This window comes from Hevea brasiliensis, chromosome 14, assembly GCF_030052815.1.
Source record: "Hevea brasiliensis isolate MT/VB/25A 57/8 chromosome 14, ASM3005281v1, whole genome shotgun sequence".
NCBI classification, from domain to species: Eukaryota; Viridiplantae; Streptophyta; class Magnoliopsida; order Malpighiales; family Euphorbiaceae; genus Hevea; species Hevea brasiliensis.
Window position 1 is genome coordinate 41,973,925 of NC_079506.1, and position 13,613 is coordinate 41,987,537.

At 33.7% G+C, this 13,613-nt stretch overlaps 1 non-coding gene across 1 annotated transcript; it reads right to left on the reverse strand.

The window, feature by feature from the left end:
• Positions 1-6,233: 6,233 nt before the first annotated feature.
• On the reverse strand, positions 6,234-6,340 carry LOC131173511 (small nucleolar RNA R71). The gene has a single exon (XR_009143827.1). It is a non-coding gene; the product is annotated as a small nucleolar RNA R71 (small nucleolar RNA).
• Positions 6,341-13,613: the final 7,273 nt, after the last annotated feature.

The window sequence follows — 13,613 nt, forward strand, 5'->3', positions numbered from 1 at the left end:
CTTGTATTTTTTTATCATTTATTTCATCATTTTATGCTTGCTCACTATCGGTGAAGTGTAGTTCCAGACATCTTGACTGTCCGGATTGACATTAGGTCACTGGAGCAGCAGAAGGTACGGAATACGTAAAGTGAGAGCGTTACAATTCTTCTTGTCTAAATAAAACTTTCATCCTCGAAATTTACCTGATGTATCTGTTACTTCCTTGTTTTTTCATTTCTTTGTGTTGTTTTATCAATATCTAGGTTCGGCTCCTCTCTAGCCTTCATGGCATACACCCGTGGTGTCACCCTGACTTCGGGCCTTTTGACCGTCTCAGAAATGGCCTTCTCTGAAATCTCAGTCATCGCTGCTCTGGCTGCACCTCACTGGATACTGTGTCCCACTATTGATACGCATCATCTTGGAGTAGAGACACAGTACCCTCCAGGTTCTGTTATGACCAATTTTCATACTTACTTTCCTATTTACTTTTCTTTTCATTTCACAACTTAACTTTAATTATTTCATTCCTTAGTTTTTTCTTCCTCCTTAACTTAAATCCTTAACTTGACTGTCGAGTCAAAATTTAGCACCTCTTATTATTCCTAATAAATCCGCTATACTTCACTATTACTTTGATTTGGTCCTTTAACCATTCTAGTCAACACTTTTACTAATATTCGTAACATTTCTTTGTTATATTTGAACTAACTATTCAAATTTTCACTTCCACAACTCTTTTATCTATCAATATTCTATAACTTACTTCCTTTTGTACTAAACTATAACCTTTCGATATTCTAACTTTTGAGTTTTAAATCCCTAAGTAGGATTTTCCAAACTCATTTCTAATAATAAAATTCTGTCCTGGCATAACCATACCAAAACAAATGCCATTGGCAACTTTCTCATCTTGGTGTACTATCGAGTAGTATGTAGCTCTATATAATAATCTCAAGTCAGTACTGTAATCTGTAGCTTATAGTACAAACATCAAGAACATTAAATAGTTACTGCGATACATCCCAATAAATCAAATTTTCCTATATCTTATCCTTATTGAATCCACTAATATCCTAAACTTATTCTAATTACAATATCAATTGACAATTGCTAGCAATAACATCCTTCCCTCATCTAGAGCAATTCTATTACTATAACTTACTTTTAGATCCTCTTCCCTTATTAAGTAGGCTCGCTAATTAACTTTATAACTTATGGTGTGTTAGAAAATACTTTTTGCTAACAAACTCTTCTAAAACTAATTTCACTTGTTATCGCAATCCTTGACTAATCACTAATGCTTCAAAATTTATTCCCATGTAAAGGAATAGCAATAGAATATATAGTTCTAACACTAACATACAACTAAGTAGTGCTGGAATCAAATAATAACTATTTTTTTTTTCAAAACTCAAGAACTTACCAGCAGCTACATCCAAAGCTTCTGCTCTTTCTTCTTGGTGCATAGTGGATGCTCTGACTAGTGAGCTACTATATTTGGGTTAATTCACTGTGTTATGGTTGTGAGGAATACCAACTATATTTTTATCTCAACCTCTACTGATTGTCTGTGAACTTCGAAAAGCAGATCGAGGTGCTCTAGTACAATCTCTAGCAAAATGTCCATGTTCACCACAATTATAGCAGGCTCCAGTGGCCTTATAACAATTACCTCCATGTAGCTTACCATAAACATGGCAGATACGGGCAGAATAGGCACTTCTGGCTGTTCCAATACTAGGTCTTGGTGGTCTCTGCCCTGAAGATCTGCCTTTGTCACATTCATGAGTTCGGGGTTCCTCAAATCCTTTTCTCTTTCCTAAATGATTATTCGAGCTCTAACTCATAGGTCTCTCCCTCTTCTCTATTTCATGCTGCCCTTGTGGGTGTTAGGTTTGTGCTTGAGCTTGAGTTGATTATGCATCGACCATTTGTTGAAAGAAAGTGGCCATTTGTGCACTAATTTGTACAAGTGAGGCTGGTAAAGTTGGGCTTCCAACTCTCTAAGGGGCTGGGGCCTCACCTTGTACTTTCGCCATCACAGATTGTTCTATTGTCTCATTCTTCTCTTCCATATCTTTTCACAGGATTTTCTATTTCCTGTACAACTAACACAAGGAGATTTCTCTCCATTAGTTTATATTTATTATGCAAATGTACTATATGTATCAAACATTTGAGTAGTTGTATTTACCGATAAAAAGATTTTAAATTCACAATTCAAAATTTACTTTAAAACCATTGCTCTAAAACCACTAAACATGTCACACCCTGTTCCTCCGTAAGATGTAACATGATCCTATAGTACACCTAATGAATTACTGTACTTCACCTACCAGTAACCTATTAAATATACTACAAGGGATTTTAAAATAATTTTCCTGAAATTAAATGGTGGTGGGAACGTTGAATATTTCTTAAAAAGCCTTTAAGTGAAATTTTGGTCATGGATAAAATCATCGATTAAAATCTGCTGTTACAAAAAATTTTTCAAAATTTCGGCAGAGTGCCGGCTGTATTTTGAGAAAACAGTTCTTTAATCCTAAAAGGGAAAACACTCCCAATATGTTTTCTGAAATACAACTCTAATAAACTTCATTTCATCTCACAATTCAATCTCAATAATCAAATCAATTCATTTTCAAACTAACCTCATCATAAAAGAAACATTTCATTGATTACAAGACTCAAAAATTAATATTACAAAACTATACAGGTAAATGAAATCTCAAATTTACATTATAATAATTTGCATTTAATTACATACTAAAATATTTTACAAGAGTTTTTATACAACTGCTCAAATAATTTACATACATATTATTACATGCATACATCAAACCTATATACATAGGTATACCTATGATATACCAGGAGCTGATATGAATGTGCCTTCATGGTGCAGCTACAGGAATTCTCACTCAGTTGCTCTATCCTTACTTTCACCTATGACAGCATACAAAGCTATCGCTGAGTGGTGAACTCAGTGGTGTACAACTATAACTTAAAACATAGTACAATATACCTTAGCAAAATTACAGCAAATAATTTGGAAATCTGGATACTTATCAAATTTCAAAAATCAAAATATTCATTGCTAATAATATAAATCATTTGTATAAAATGACTTTGATCATGAAATTCAATTAATCAAATCACAACTAAAAATTTAAGGTAATTTCAGCAATTTATGGAAATAAAGATTAATTCCAATAAAATCAATTATGCATAAATCCCATTTGAAATCGAAATTCTTTAGTATTCAAAAATCATTATTTATCTCCCTAACTATGCAAGACTAATCCGCAAGGGCAATCTCCGGGGTGATTCTAATTCCCTATGGTCGGGGAGGTCGAATCTGGATTCTAATTCCCTATGGTCAGGGAAGTCGAATCATCGTGCACAGTACATAACACAATAATGAAACTTCCGAAAGGGCCATGAGAAACTTAGATCTAACCTCTAATAAGAGGAGAATCTAAGCCTGTGCACGTACCTTGATAATCAAAACAAAGCTATCTCCATTGTATTATCAATAAATGAGAGAGATGGGTAATAACCTAGTCAAGCATCTATAGTGAGATATAAAACACTATCATGAATCTCTTTATCCTTTTTGTGAGCATAAGTCACAACATAATTTAATTCAATATCAATTCCAATATCCAATAATTTTTATACTCATCACAATTCAAAACATATTTTATCACAATTTTTTCAAAACTAATTTATTCAATCCACAATAATGCTCAATAATTGTTAAAATACCATTTCACAAAGCTAAATTCATACATACAATAACAATTTCAATAAACATTGAATTAAGTCCAATACTTGATAAACATAATACATAAGGAAAATAACGTCATTTAATCATATGAAATATTAAGAACAAAATCAATTAAAAACTAATTGTGCACAAACCTCTTATTTACTTCAATTCTTGTTTTTCCTTCGAAGATCCCGAATGCACTTGAATTGTATAGATGTTTTTAAACACAATTGTATACTATCTCATAGCAATTTGGTAAGTAATCTCATGCATAGTAGTTGATTCCATTAGTTTTTGTAATTATATTATTAAGCCCTTAATTCCATGTTTTCTACATCATTTCAAGTGTTTGGGTGACGCCCAGAGTATAAGAGTGCAAAAGGGAAGCTTAGAGAAGTCAAAAGGCTCAGAATTTCTGCTGATACCAAGTACACGGGCCATGTAAGCCAAGCCACAGACTTGTGTAACCTTCTGCCAGACGAAAGCTAAAAAGCTAATGGAGAAACAAAAGTACACGAGTCGTGTAATTGGACCCATGTAATTTGCAGGGACCCGTGTAAGTCTCTGCCAGGCACAAGCTTGAAGAACTTTCTAAGAACAAAAGTACATGGCCGTGTAACCAGGCCCGTGTAGCCAGCGTAGACCCGTGTAAGTCTCTGTGCCAATGCAAGACTCCGCAATTTTGCTCTAGTAAGTTACACGGCCCTAGGCCATGTAGTAACACATGGGCCGTGTACCTTACGGTAGCCATTTTTCAAACCCGAATTCCCACTCTTGTTTACAGATTCAAATCATACTCCTAAGGCTTTTGGGACTCAAAATGACCTAACCCTAGAAGAGCTATTATAAATAGAAAGAGAAAACATCCAAAAGAAGGAGGATCCTTTGATAACACTTTTAGGAGTTTTAGAGAGACTCGCATTCTGCACTCTCTCCAACCGTCTTAAGGAGAAGAATATCAGTATCAAGGAGAGTTCTCTAGCCGAAGTCCCATAAGATCAAAGCTGCAAACTCTCTTCGGTTCCTTCATTTCATCTCTTTAAACGGATTTTTATCATTTTATTTCTTCTATATGATTTCTTTTTACTGTCTTTACCTTTTTATCATGATGTTTGCTAAACTCATGAGTGAGTAGTTTTTATATTTTGGAATTGGGAGAGTAATGCTTGTAATCATTTTTATGGATAAACATTAAATTTTATATATTGGATTTAAGATTTGTTCCTTGATTTAATTTCTTGTGATCTTAATGCACGCTATGTGCTGGTACCCACTTAGTACTTATTGTAGATATTAATTGAAGGACTGAAAGGTGAAGATTAATATTAGAAAATCAAGATCTTGAACCTAGGAATTCTGACCTAGACATAGGCTGATACCTTTATGGAACTTCAAAATTAGTCAAAGACCTTAAGAGATTTTAATTAATTTGATCGCCATAAAATTCGGGTTTAAGTTAATTAGAATACACCCTAGATACCTTGAGAGAGGACTTAGGATACCTTAGGACTGATTTCCATCAAGGTAAATGATTCTCAAAACTAGTAAATAAATAAGATAACATCCATAGCAAGATTCAGGTGTGAAATCTTAATTCTGGAATTGTTCCAAAATAGATTACTTCATTTTACGTTTATCATTTTAGTGTTTAAAATAGACAACTTCCATTCCTTCATTGTTCGATAGCCTAAACAGTCAAAATTACTACATAAATTGGTACTTACTAATCAAATTCCTTGTGAGAACGATATTTTACTCATCACTTTATTACTTGTTAGCGATTCGTGCACTTGTTGTGGTTGTAAAACCAGCAAATAAGTTTTTGGCACCGTTGCCAAGGATTTTGGCTTTAGTAATATCGAGTGATAGGCAATTTAGCTGATTTAGGCAATTATATTTATTACCTAATTTTGTTTCATTTGTTTTATTCCTATTCTTTTCTCTCACATGCCCGATCTGGTATATGACCAGAATAAGGTCAGAAGAAGAAATTTTGGACTGTGATTCAGAGATAGATAGAACTCCGAGAGCCATTAGGAGAGAAAGGAAACATTAAGAGCACGATCAAGAAGATCCTGAAATTCCAACCATGGCCGATAATAATGACAGACCAAGACTCTTGAGAAACTATGGAGCTCCATCTATCCAAGGATTTCAGCCCAGTGTCACTAGACCCATAGTGAAAGCCAACAACTTTGAATTAAAACCAGCATGGCTTCAAATGATTCAACAAACCCAGTTTGCGGGTTCACCAATAGAAGATCCACATTATCACCTCTAGTGCTTTCTTGCCCTTTGTGACACATTTAAGATGAATGGAGTATCTGATCAAGCCATAAAACTCAGAGCATTTCCATTCTCCCTTCGAGACAGAGCAAGGAAGTGGTTACTTTCTCAACTAGTTGGAACGTTCACCACTTGAGAAAATCTCTAACAAGCTTTTTTAACAAGGTATTTTCCACTTGCAAAGATTGCAAAACTGAGACTTGAGCTTAATACCTTTAGACAAAAGGAAGGTGAATCACTCTATGATGCATGGAAAAGATATAAAGACCTGCAGAGGGAATGTCCACACCATGGCATAGAGGTTGGGCTACTAGTGCAAAATTTCTATAATGGGTTACTATCCTCTACAAGGAGCACAGTTGATTCAGCTGCAGAAGGTGACTTAATGGAGAAAATAGTGACATAAGCACTTGAACTTCTAGAGAGGGTTGCATACCATAATTATGAGTGGTCAAATGAAAGAGGAAATGCAAAGAGAACAGCATGAGTTCTAGAAGTGGACGCCGTAAACATGATAACTGCTCAATTTGATCAGCTCACAAGGAGGCTTGATAAAATGCAAGCCAATGCAGTAGGGATGAATACTCAACATGAGGAAAGCTATGGAGGAGGATATTGAGAATATAACAGCTTTAATGAACCCTCTACAGAACAGATGAATTATGTGAATAATAGAGGAAACTTCAACCAGAAATAGCCCTTTAATCCATATTCAGACAGCCCAATAACAGGGGTACAAACTGCCAGCACCCCCTGGATTTCAGAACAGAGGCCAAAACTTTGCACAGCCACCACCGCCTCCTCAACCTCAATAACCTGAACCAAATATGACCATATAATCCATGATGGAGCAGCTCAACAACAACAGAATGAATTGATTAAATAGTTGACTTCCATAATGGACCAACTTGCTACCCATAACAAGATGCTAGAGAATCAAATTTCTCAGCAAGCAAGTTCTTCAAGTAAGGTTGCTGGTAAACTGCGAGCATTGTAAGGCAATTACATTGAGGAGTGGGAGAACTCTAGTACAATTAGAGAAAGAACCAACAGATGAGACCTTAGAAAAATCTAAAAACCAGGCAGAGAAAAAGGAGGGAAAAGCCAAGAAAGATAAGGAAGAGGAAGTAGGGAAGAAAAAGAAGTTATCAGAGCCATACCAGCCTCCCCTAACTTTTCCTCAGAGATTTCAAAAAGTCAAATTGGACAAGCAGTTTGGGAAGTTTTTAGAAGTTTTACAGAAACTTTATATCAACATCCCGTGTAACACCCCTCACCCATTTACAGTGTAGCCGAGCAAGGTATGTCACGCTCAGTGCCGGAGCACCCCTTTTTATCTTACTTTATTCCTTTAATAATTTTGAACTCGTTATATTTTAAAATAACTTATGGTTTAAGGAGAAACTAACGGAGTTTCTCCTATTTTATTATCGGTTGGCGTGTTTCACTATTTACCTGTTTAAAAATCTCAATAATATTTTCCTTACAATAATTCATCCATACTCATATCATCATTTCAAAAATCATTATGTAATTCAAATCCATACTCATTTGTATAAATTCATTCATGCTTATTAGATATATCAAAATTCTCAATTTCATTAGTTTACATAATTTGCAAACTAATTGCATAAATTCATAATTTACATCAGGTGCATATTACATACAATTTAGTAATTTTCATTACAACATAATAAATAATTATAATGCACAAATTACATAATATGACTAATGTGAGCCCTATCTACATGCATTGTTGAGGAAGTGACAACCTTGAGCAGTTTTGACACTTCTGCAGATCCGGACTCTAAAATCTCAGTCTAATGTCCACTAGGCTTTGTCTTCAGTACCTACGTGAGGGAAACAAATCTATCGTGCTAAGCATTACTGCTTAGTGGTGCGATAATATAACAAAGAAAACAATATATACAAATAAAGAAAGATTGAAGTATAATTCTAAAGTATAATTTAAATCCTCGAGTATCAATTAAATTTTGTATGATATTTCTAATATCAACTATCTTATATTCTATTTTGTTCCTCTTTAGAAGTGCTGAGTTTATACAGTAATAATATTCGATATACAGTAATAATATTCGATATACAGATTAATTCTAGGAGTATTGTATTTTCGATTCCTACAATTCTGAAAATTTCATTTGTACTACTTGATTCAGTTATATTTCTATTGCTAATCTTTTTTCTCATTTCATTCAACACTTTCTAATGTTTTTAATTACTAATATTCTTAAATAATTTCAATAATTTATACTGCCTAGGTAACCTATGATAGGCTGACTAAACTGGATAATGGGTCGTTAGCACTGAACACCGCGGTGCCTTGGGCCGTCATACCATGGGACGTGAAATGCGGAACGTTAACCACGTATGCAGTTAGAATGGCTAAAAAACCATGATAACATATCAGTATGGCTAAAAGCCATGATAACATATAATTGGGCATAAAAGCCATGAGTGCGGGCATAAAGCCATGAATATAGGCATAAAGCCTTACGCAGTACTACTAAAACAATACCCTATTGGCATGCCAATCTATCCAATTTGACACACGTGTTTAGGCAATACATGGACACATAGTACCATTAAATGTTAATATATTGTGCTTTATGACTTCATTATTTCATGACAAGTTCCAATTACAATTTATACATTCATTTGATCATTCATATGATCGCAATTCACGTCAATTATCCTTCTATACCATTGTACTCAAAGTATTAGTCCTTTCTACAATAATGAGAAATAATGTCTCATTCATATATTAATATAATTCATTTATTTATTCATTATGTCATTCATATTGATCACAATTTATAACAATTATTTCATTAATCACATTATCTATATTAACTATCCTAATAGTTTTTCTAATTTATTATGCCATTTCCGATATCATTGGGGTTACTATTCACATTACATTTTCCTTTAAAGGTTGACTTTCTCATACATAATAAATACATGAGTTATAACCACATGAAATTACCACATTTTGGTTCATAAAAGTGTTGGCATTGGTTGCCAATCAATACTTCTAACCAATAGGAAATAAATAAAAAATTTCAGTTTTTGGTGCTAGAGTTTACTGTTCCATTAGGCAATTCTACAGTGAGAATTTGGAAAACTTTTATTCATCAAAGTTGTTCCTTTATGTGTCTTCTTTAATTCCCTTTTTGAATCACTCCATTTGGGGTTTTGTAGCTCAAGTTATGGCCATTTTACCATAACTGGCCTGATTGACCTGTACCCAGAATTTCCAGACCGAATTGGTTCTGCTAGATTTGGTTTCTTGATTTTGGTGGAAATTTCCATTAAGTTGTGGTCAAAATTTGGAGCTTTGTTATTCATGAAAGTTGTTCTAAATTGTCTAAGCTTTCTATTGATATAAAATTAAGGTCAATTGGACTTTTCTATTCTGAGTTATGAGCAAATGAACAAACACTGTTCATTTGTTCACTTGTACCAGGTCTAAAATTTGTTACCCGGATTTGGTCAATTTTTAGGGTATCCTAAGTTTGTTTTCTAGGCAAGGTTTCTTCATCAAAGTTATGTCATTATGTGTCTTGTTTCACCTGCAATTGGCTTTGCACCAATTGGAGTTACACAAATCAAAATAGGGTTGCCCAAACACACTGGACTCTAGGTCTAGAAATTCTGTCACAATTAGGCAGCATACCATTTCAATTCCATTGCAACAATGGTCTCCAATTTAAGGTCAAAATTCATCAAATGGTCACTAATTGACCATTAGAACTTCAATTAAATCTCTAAGCATTAAATCCTCAATTTAGTCTCAAAACCCTAACCCTAACAATCCATCACTTCATCTAACATACACAAATCAACATCTAACTCTAATATAATTATCAAACATCATTTCTAAGCAATTTAATTCAATCAAATCAACAATTCACAACCTTCCCCTATGGCTGCCGAAAATTAGAATGTTCCTAACATGCATATTTTCTTGAAATTTTCTCCATTTTCTAACTAAACTCAAAGTTAAAATAAAAAATATAAAGAGAGAAGTAAGAGATTTAGCACTAACCTTAATTGAGTTAACTCCAATAATTCTAATTCTTCTATTTCTCCCTTTCTTTTTCCTCCCAAGCTCTTAATTAAGGCTAGATAACAGATTTTAATGAAGATGGCTAGGAGAATAGAGTGAGTTTTCAAGGGAGATTGAAGCTTGGAAGAATGGCTATGGAGGAATGGTGGAAGAGAGGGTTTCGGCCAAATTAGAGGTGGAAGAAGAGTGCAGATTTCTTTTCCTCATTTAACTCTTTTTAATTTAGTTTATAATTATTTGTTATAATTTGATTGGTTAAGGACATTTTAATTACCTCATGCCTACATTATGCTCGTGTAATAATTGAGTCTAATTTTATTTTCTTTTCTTTCCCTCTACTCATTTTTAAATAAAATTTTATTAATTTTTATTCATATTTTATGTCATATAATTCACTTATTTAAATGGACAAGTTTGTCAAAAATCATCTCTGAAGGCGAAATAACTAAAATGCCCTTCGTTTTTGCTTAACGGACTAAAATTATCTGTACCGATCATAAAAATTCTTCTAACCTTTTCTTGACATTCTAATGCTACCTAGGGCGCCGTGACTCTCCTCTGGCATCCAAAAAATTATTTCACTGGATTTCCCTCGGGTTTAGGGCTACTAGTTGTGAAGACGGCAACTTCCCGTTAGGGTCACCCATCACCGGGGCACCGGCTCATTTAACTTTGTTGTATTTCATTTCTAAAATTTTTCCTTAATTTCTCTTACTCTTATTTGAATTAATTACGACCCCTCACTCTAGTTTACATATAGTTCCAGGCATTTCGACTATCCGGACCAACATTAATCACCGGAACAATCGAATGTACAGACTAGCTAAAGTGAGGGTGTTCCAATTCTTCCCCTCTAACAAAAATTTTGTCCTCAAAATTTATCCGGTGTAAATAGTCAAGGAGCTGCTACTTCCTTATTTCCTCACCTTACCAGAGAAAACAAATATGCATTAGTGTCACCTCGAGTCATATGAATGCAATGCATGTTATGTACATGATCTTATTCTATCTATCGATGCCTGGGAATACCTAAACTGTGCTCTGATACCAATAAATGTAACACCCCTCACCCATCTACAGTGTAGCCGAGCAAGGCATGTCATGCACGGTGCCAGAGAACCCTTTTTTATCTTACTTTATTCCTTTAATAATTTTGAACTCATTATATTTTAAAATAAATTATGGTCTAAGGAGAAACTGACGGAGTTTTCCCTATTTTATTATCGGTTGGCTTGTTTTACTATTTACCTGTCTAAAAATCTCAATAATATTTTCCATACAATAATTCATCCATACTCATATCATCATTTCAAAAATCATTATGTAATTTAAATCCATACTCATTTGTCTAAATTCATTCATGCTTATTACATATATCAAAATTCTCAATTTCATTAGTTTACATAATTTGCAAACTAATTGCATAAATTCATAATTTACATCAGGTGCATATTACATACAATTTCATAATTTTTATTACAACATAATAAATAATTATAATGCACAAATTACATAATATGACTAATGTGAGCCCTATCTACATGCATTACTGAGGAGGTGACAACCATGAGCACTTCTGACACTTCTGCAGATCCGAAAATCAAAATCCCAGTCTAATGTCCACTAGGCTTTGTCTTTAGTGTAACGCCATCACTTTATGTAGTCCATACATTCGATTACTCCGGTAACCAAATGTCAATCCGGACAAGTCAGGATGTCTGGAACTACACTTCAGTGATAATAAACAGGCATAAAATGATGAAATAAATAAAAAGAAACTACAATAAAAATTAAGGAAAAATAAAAGAGAGGAAATAAAACTAAGTTAAATGAGCCTGCACCGTAGTGATAGGTGACCTCACCGGGAAGTTACGGCAAAGGTAATTGTCGACCCCAGGACCACAGGGAACCCTCGAAAATAATTTTCGGGACATAATTAAAGGCCTATAGAGGTGTAGTTGACATTAGAAATGTCAAAGAAAAATTAATGAATTAGTATAAATGAAAAACGAAAATTGAAGAAATCGACGGGTAAAGGAATTAATCGGTAGTACGGAAAAATTGGAAATACAACCTGAAGAAGGGCATTTTGGTCATTTGACACCTAAAGTTAACTTTTGACCTAAATGTCCATTAAAAATAAGTAATATTAAATTTTGAAAATTCCATGAAAACAAGAAATATTACACATATTGCAATTAAAAGAATTATGAGGGCATTAGTGCAATTATGAAAACTTAACTTATTATAATGTTTAAAGAGTTAGTGGAGGATTTAGTGGGATATATAAGCACTAAGGACAATGAACCAGCCACTTCATCCATCATCTTCATCTTCTTCACTCTATTTTGCCGAAATTATTTCTCTCCCAAAATCACCATTGTCGTCCCTTCATGCAAGCTTCAAAGGTCCATCTTCAAGCCATGATTTGCATAAATGGTCTTCATTAAAGTTATTCCTCACTTTGCAAGGAAGAAGTTGATACTAAATTTAAAAGACTTTGGTGAAGATTTAACAAGCTCCAACAATAGGTAAGTGTTCAAATTCCTTTCCTTCTTAAGTAAAGTTTGTGGGAAGCTTGAGATAAGTAAATTGATGAAGAAATTTTGAGATTTTGATGAGTTATTATTATGTACTATTTTTGGTTGCCATGGTGATTAAAGAGGTTTGAATTGTTTTCATATGAATTTGATGGGTATTGATGTTAATTGAAGCAAATAAAAGTTCTAGTAGGTTAATAATTAGTGTATGTTGAAGTTGAGTACTTGAATTGGAAATTGATTTTGAGTTTAAAATTTTCTGTGTGATTGCTTAAATGGACAGCCATGGAATTGTATATTAAATGAACTATTCTTACATGTATTGTGGAGAATTAATGTTGATTAATGTGATTTAAGGTGTTAGTAAGTTAACTTTATGTATATGTGATGATTGACCAAGTGAAAATTAGAGCTTGAAAGTAATTATGGTTGGCTTTACAATTTGGCAGCTTGTTAACTTCTTGAAGAATGCTGGACTTCATGAAGTTGTTTCATGAATTGTGGTCTTAAAGATTGCTAAATGTGTATGTAAATTAGTGGTGAAGTTATATGTTATGGTAGTGGTGAAGTTATATGTTGTGGTTAGGAGTGATTATGTGTATATATTATTAGAATTGGATTTGGTGAATTTAAATTGTAATTAGTTTATTGTCAATTGGTTATATACTGCCCAAATTAACTATAATGAGAAGTGAGGAATGGATTTGGTACTATACCAAATCAGATTTGGTACTATACCAAATCAGAATTGGTATGAGATTTAGCAAGTAAAAATGCATGTGGTTGGTGTTTGAGCAATGTGTTTAAAGGTAGTATGTAATTGAGCTTATAACCCTAATTGTGTGACCTAATTGGTATGAGGCCAATTGAAAGCAAAACTAGACATAAAATAGGCCAGCTTTCATGTATAGGTCATGCCAAAATTCTGCCTAGAAGTGACCTA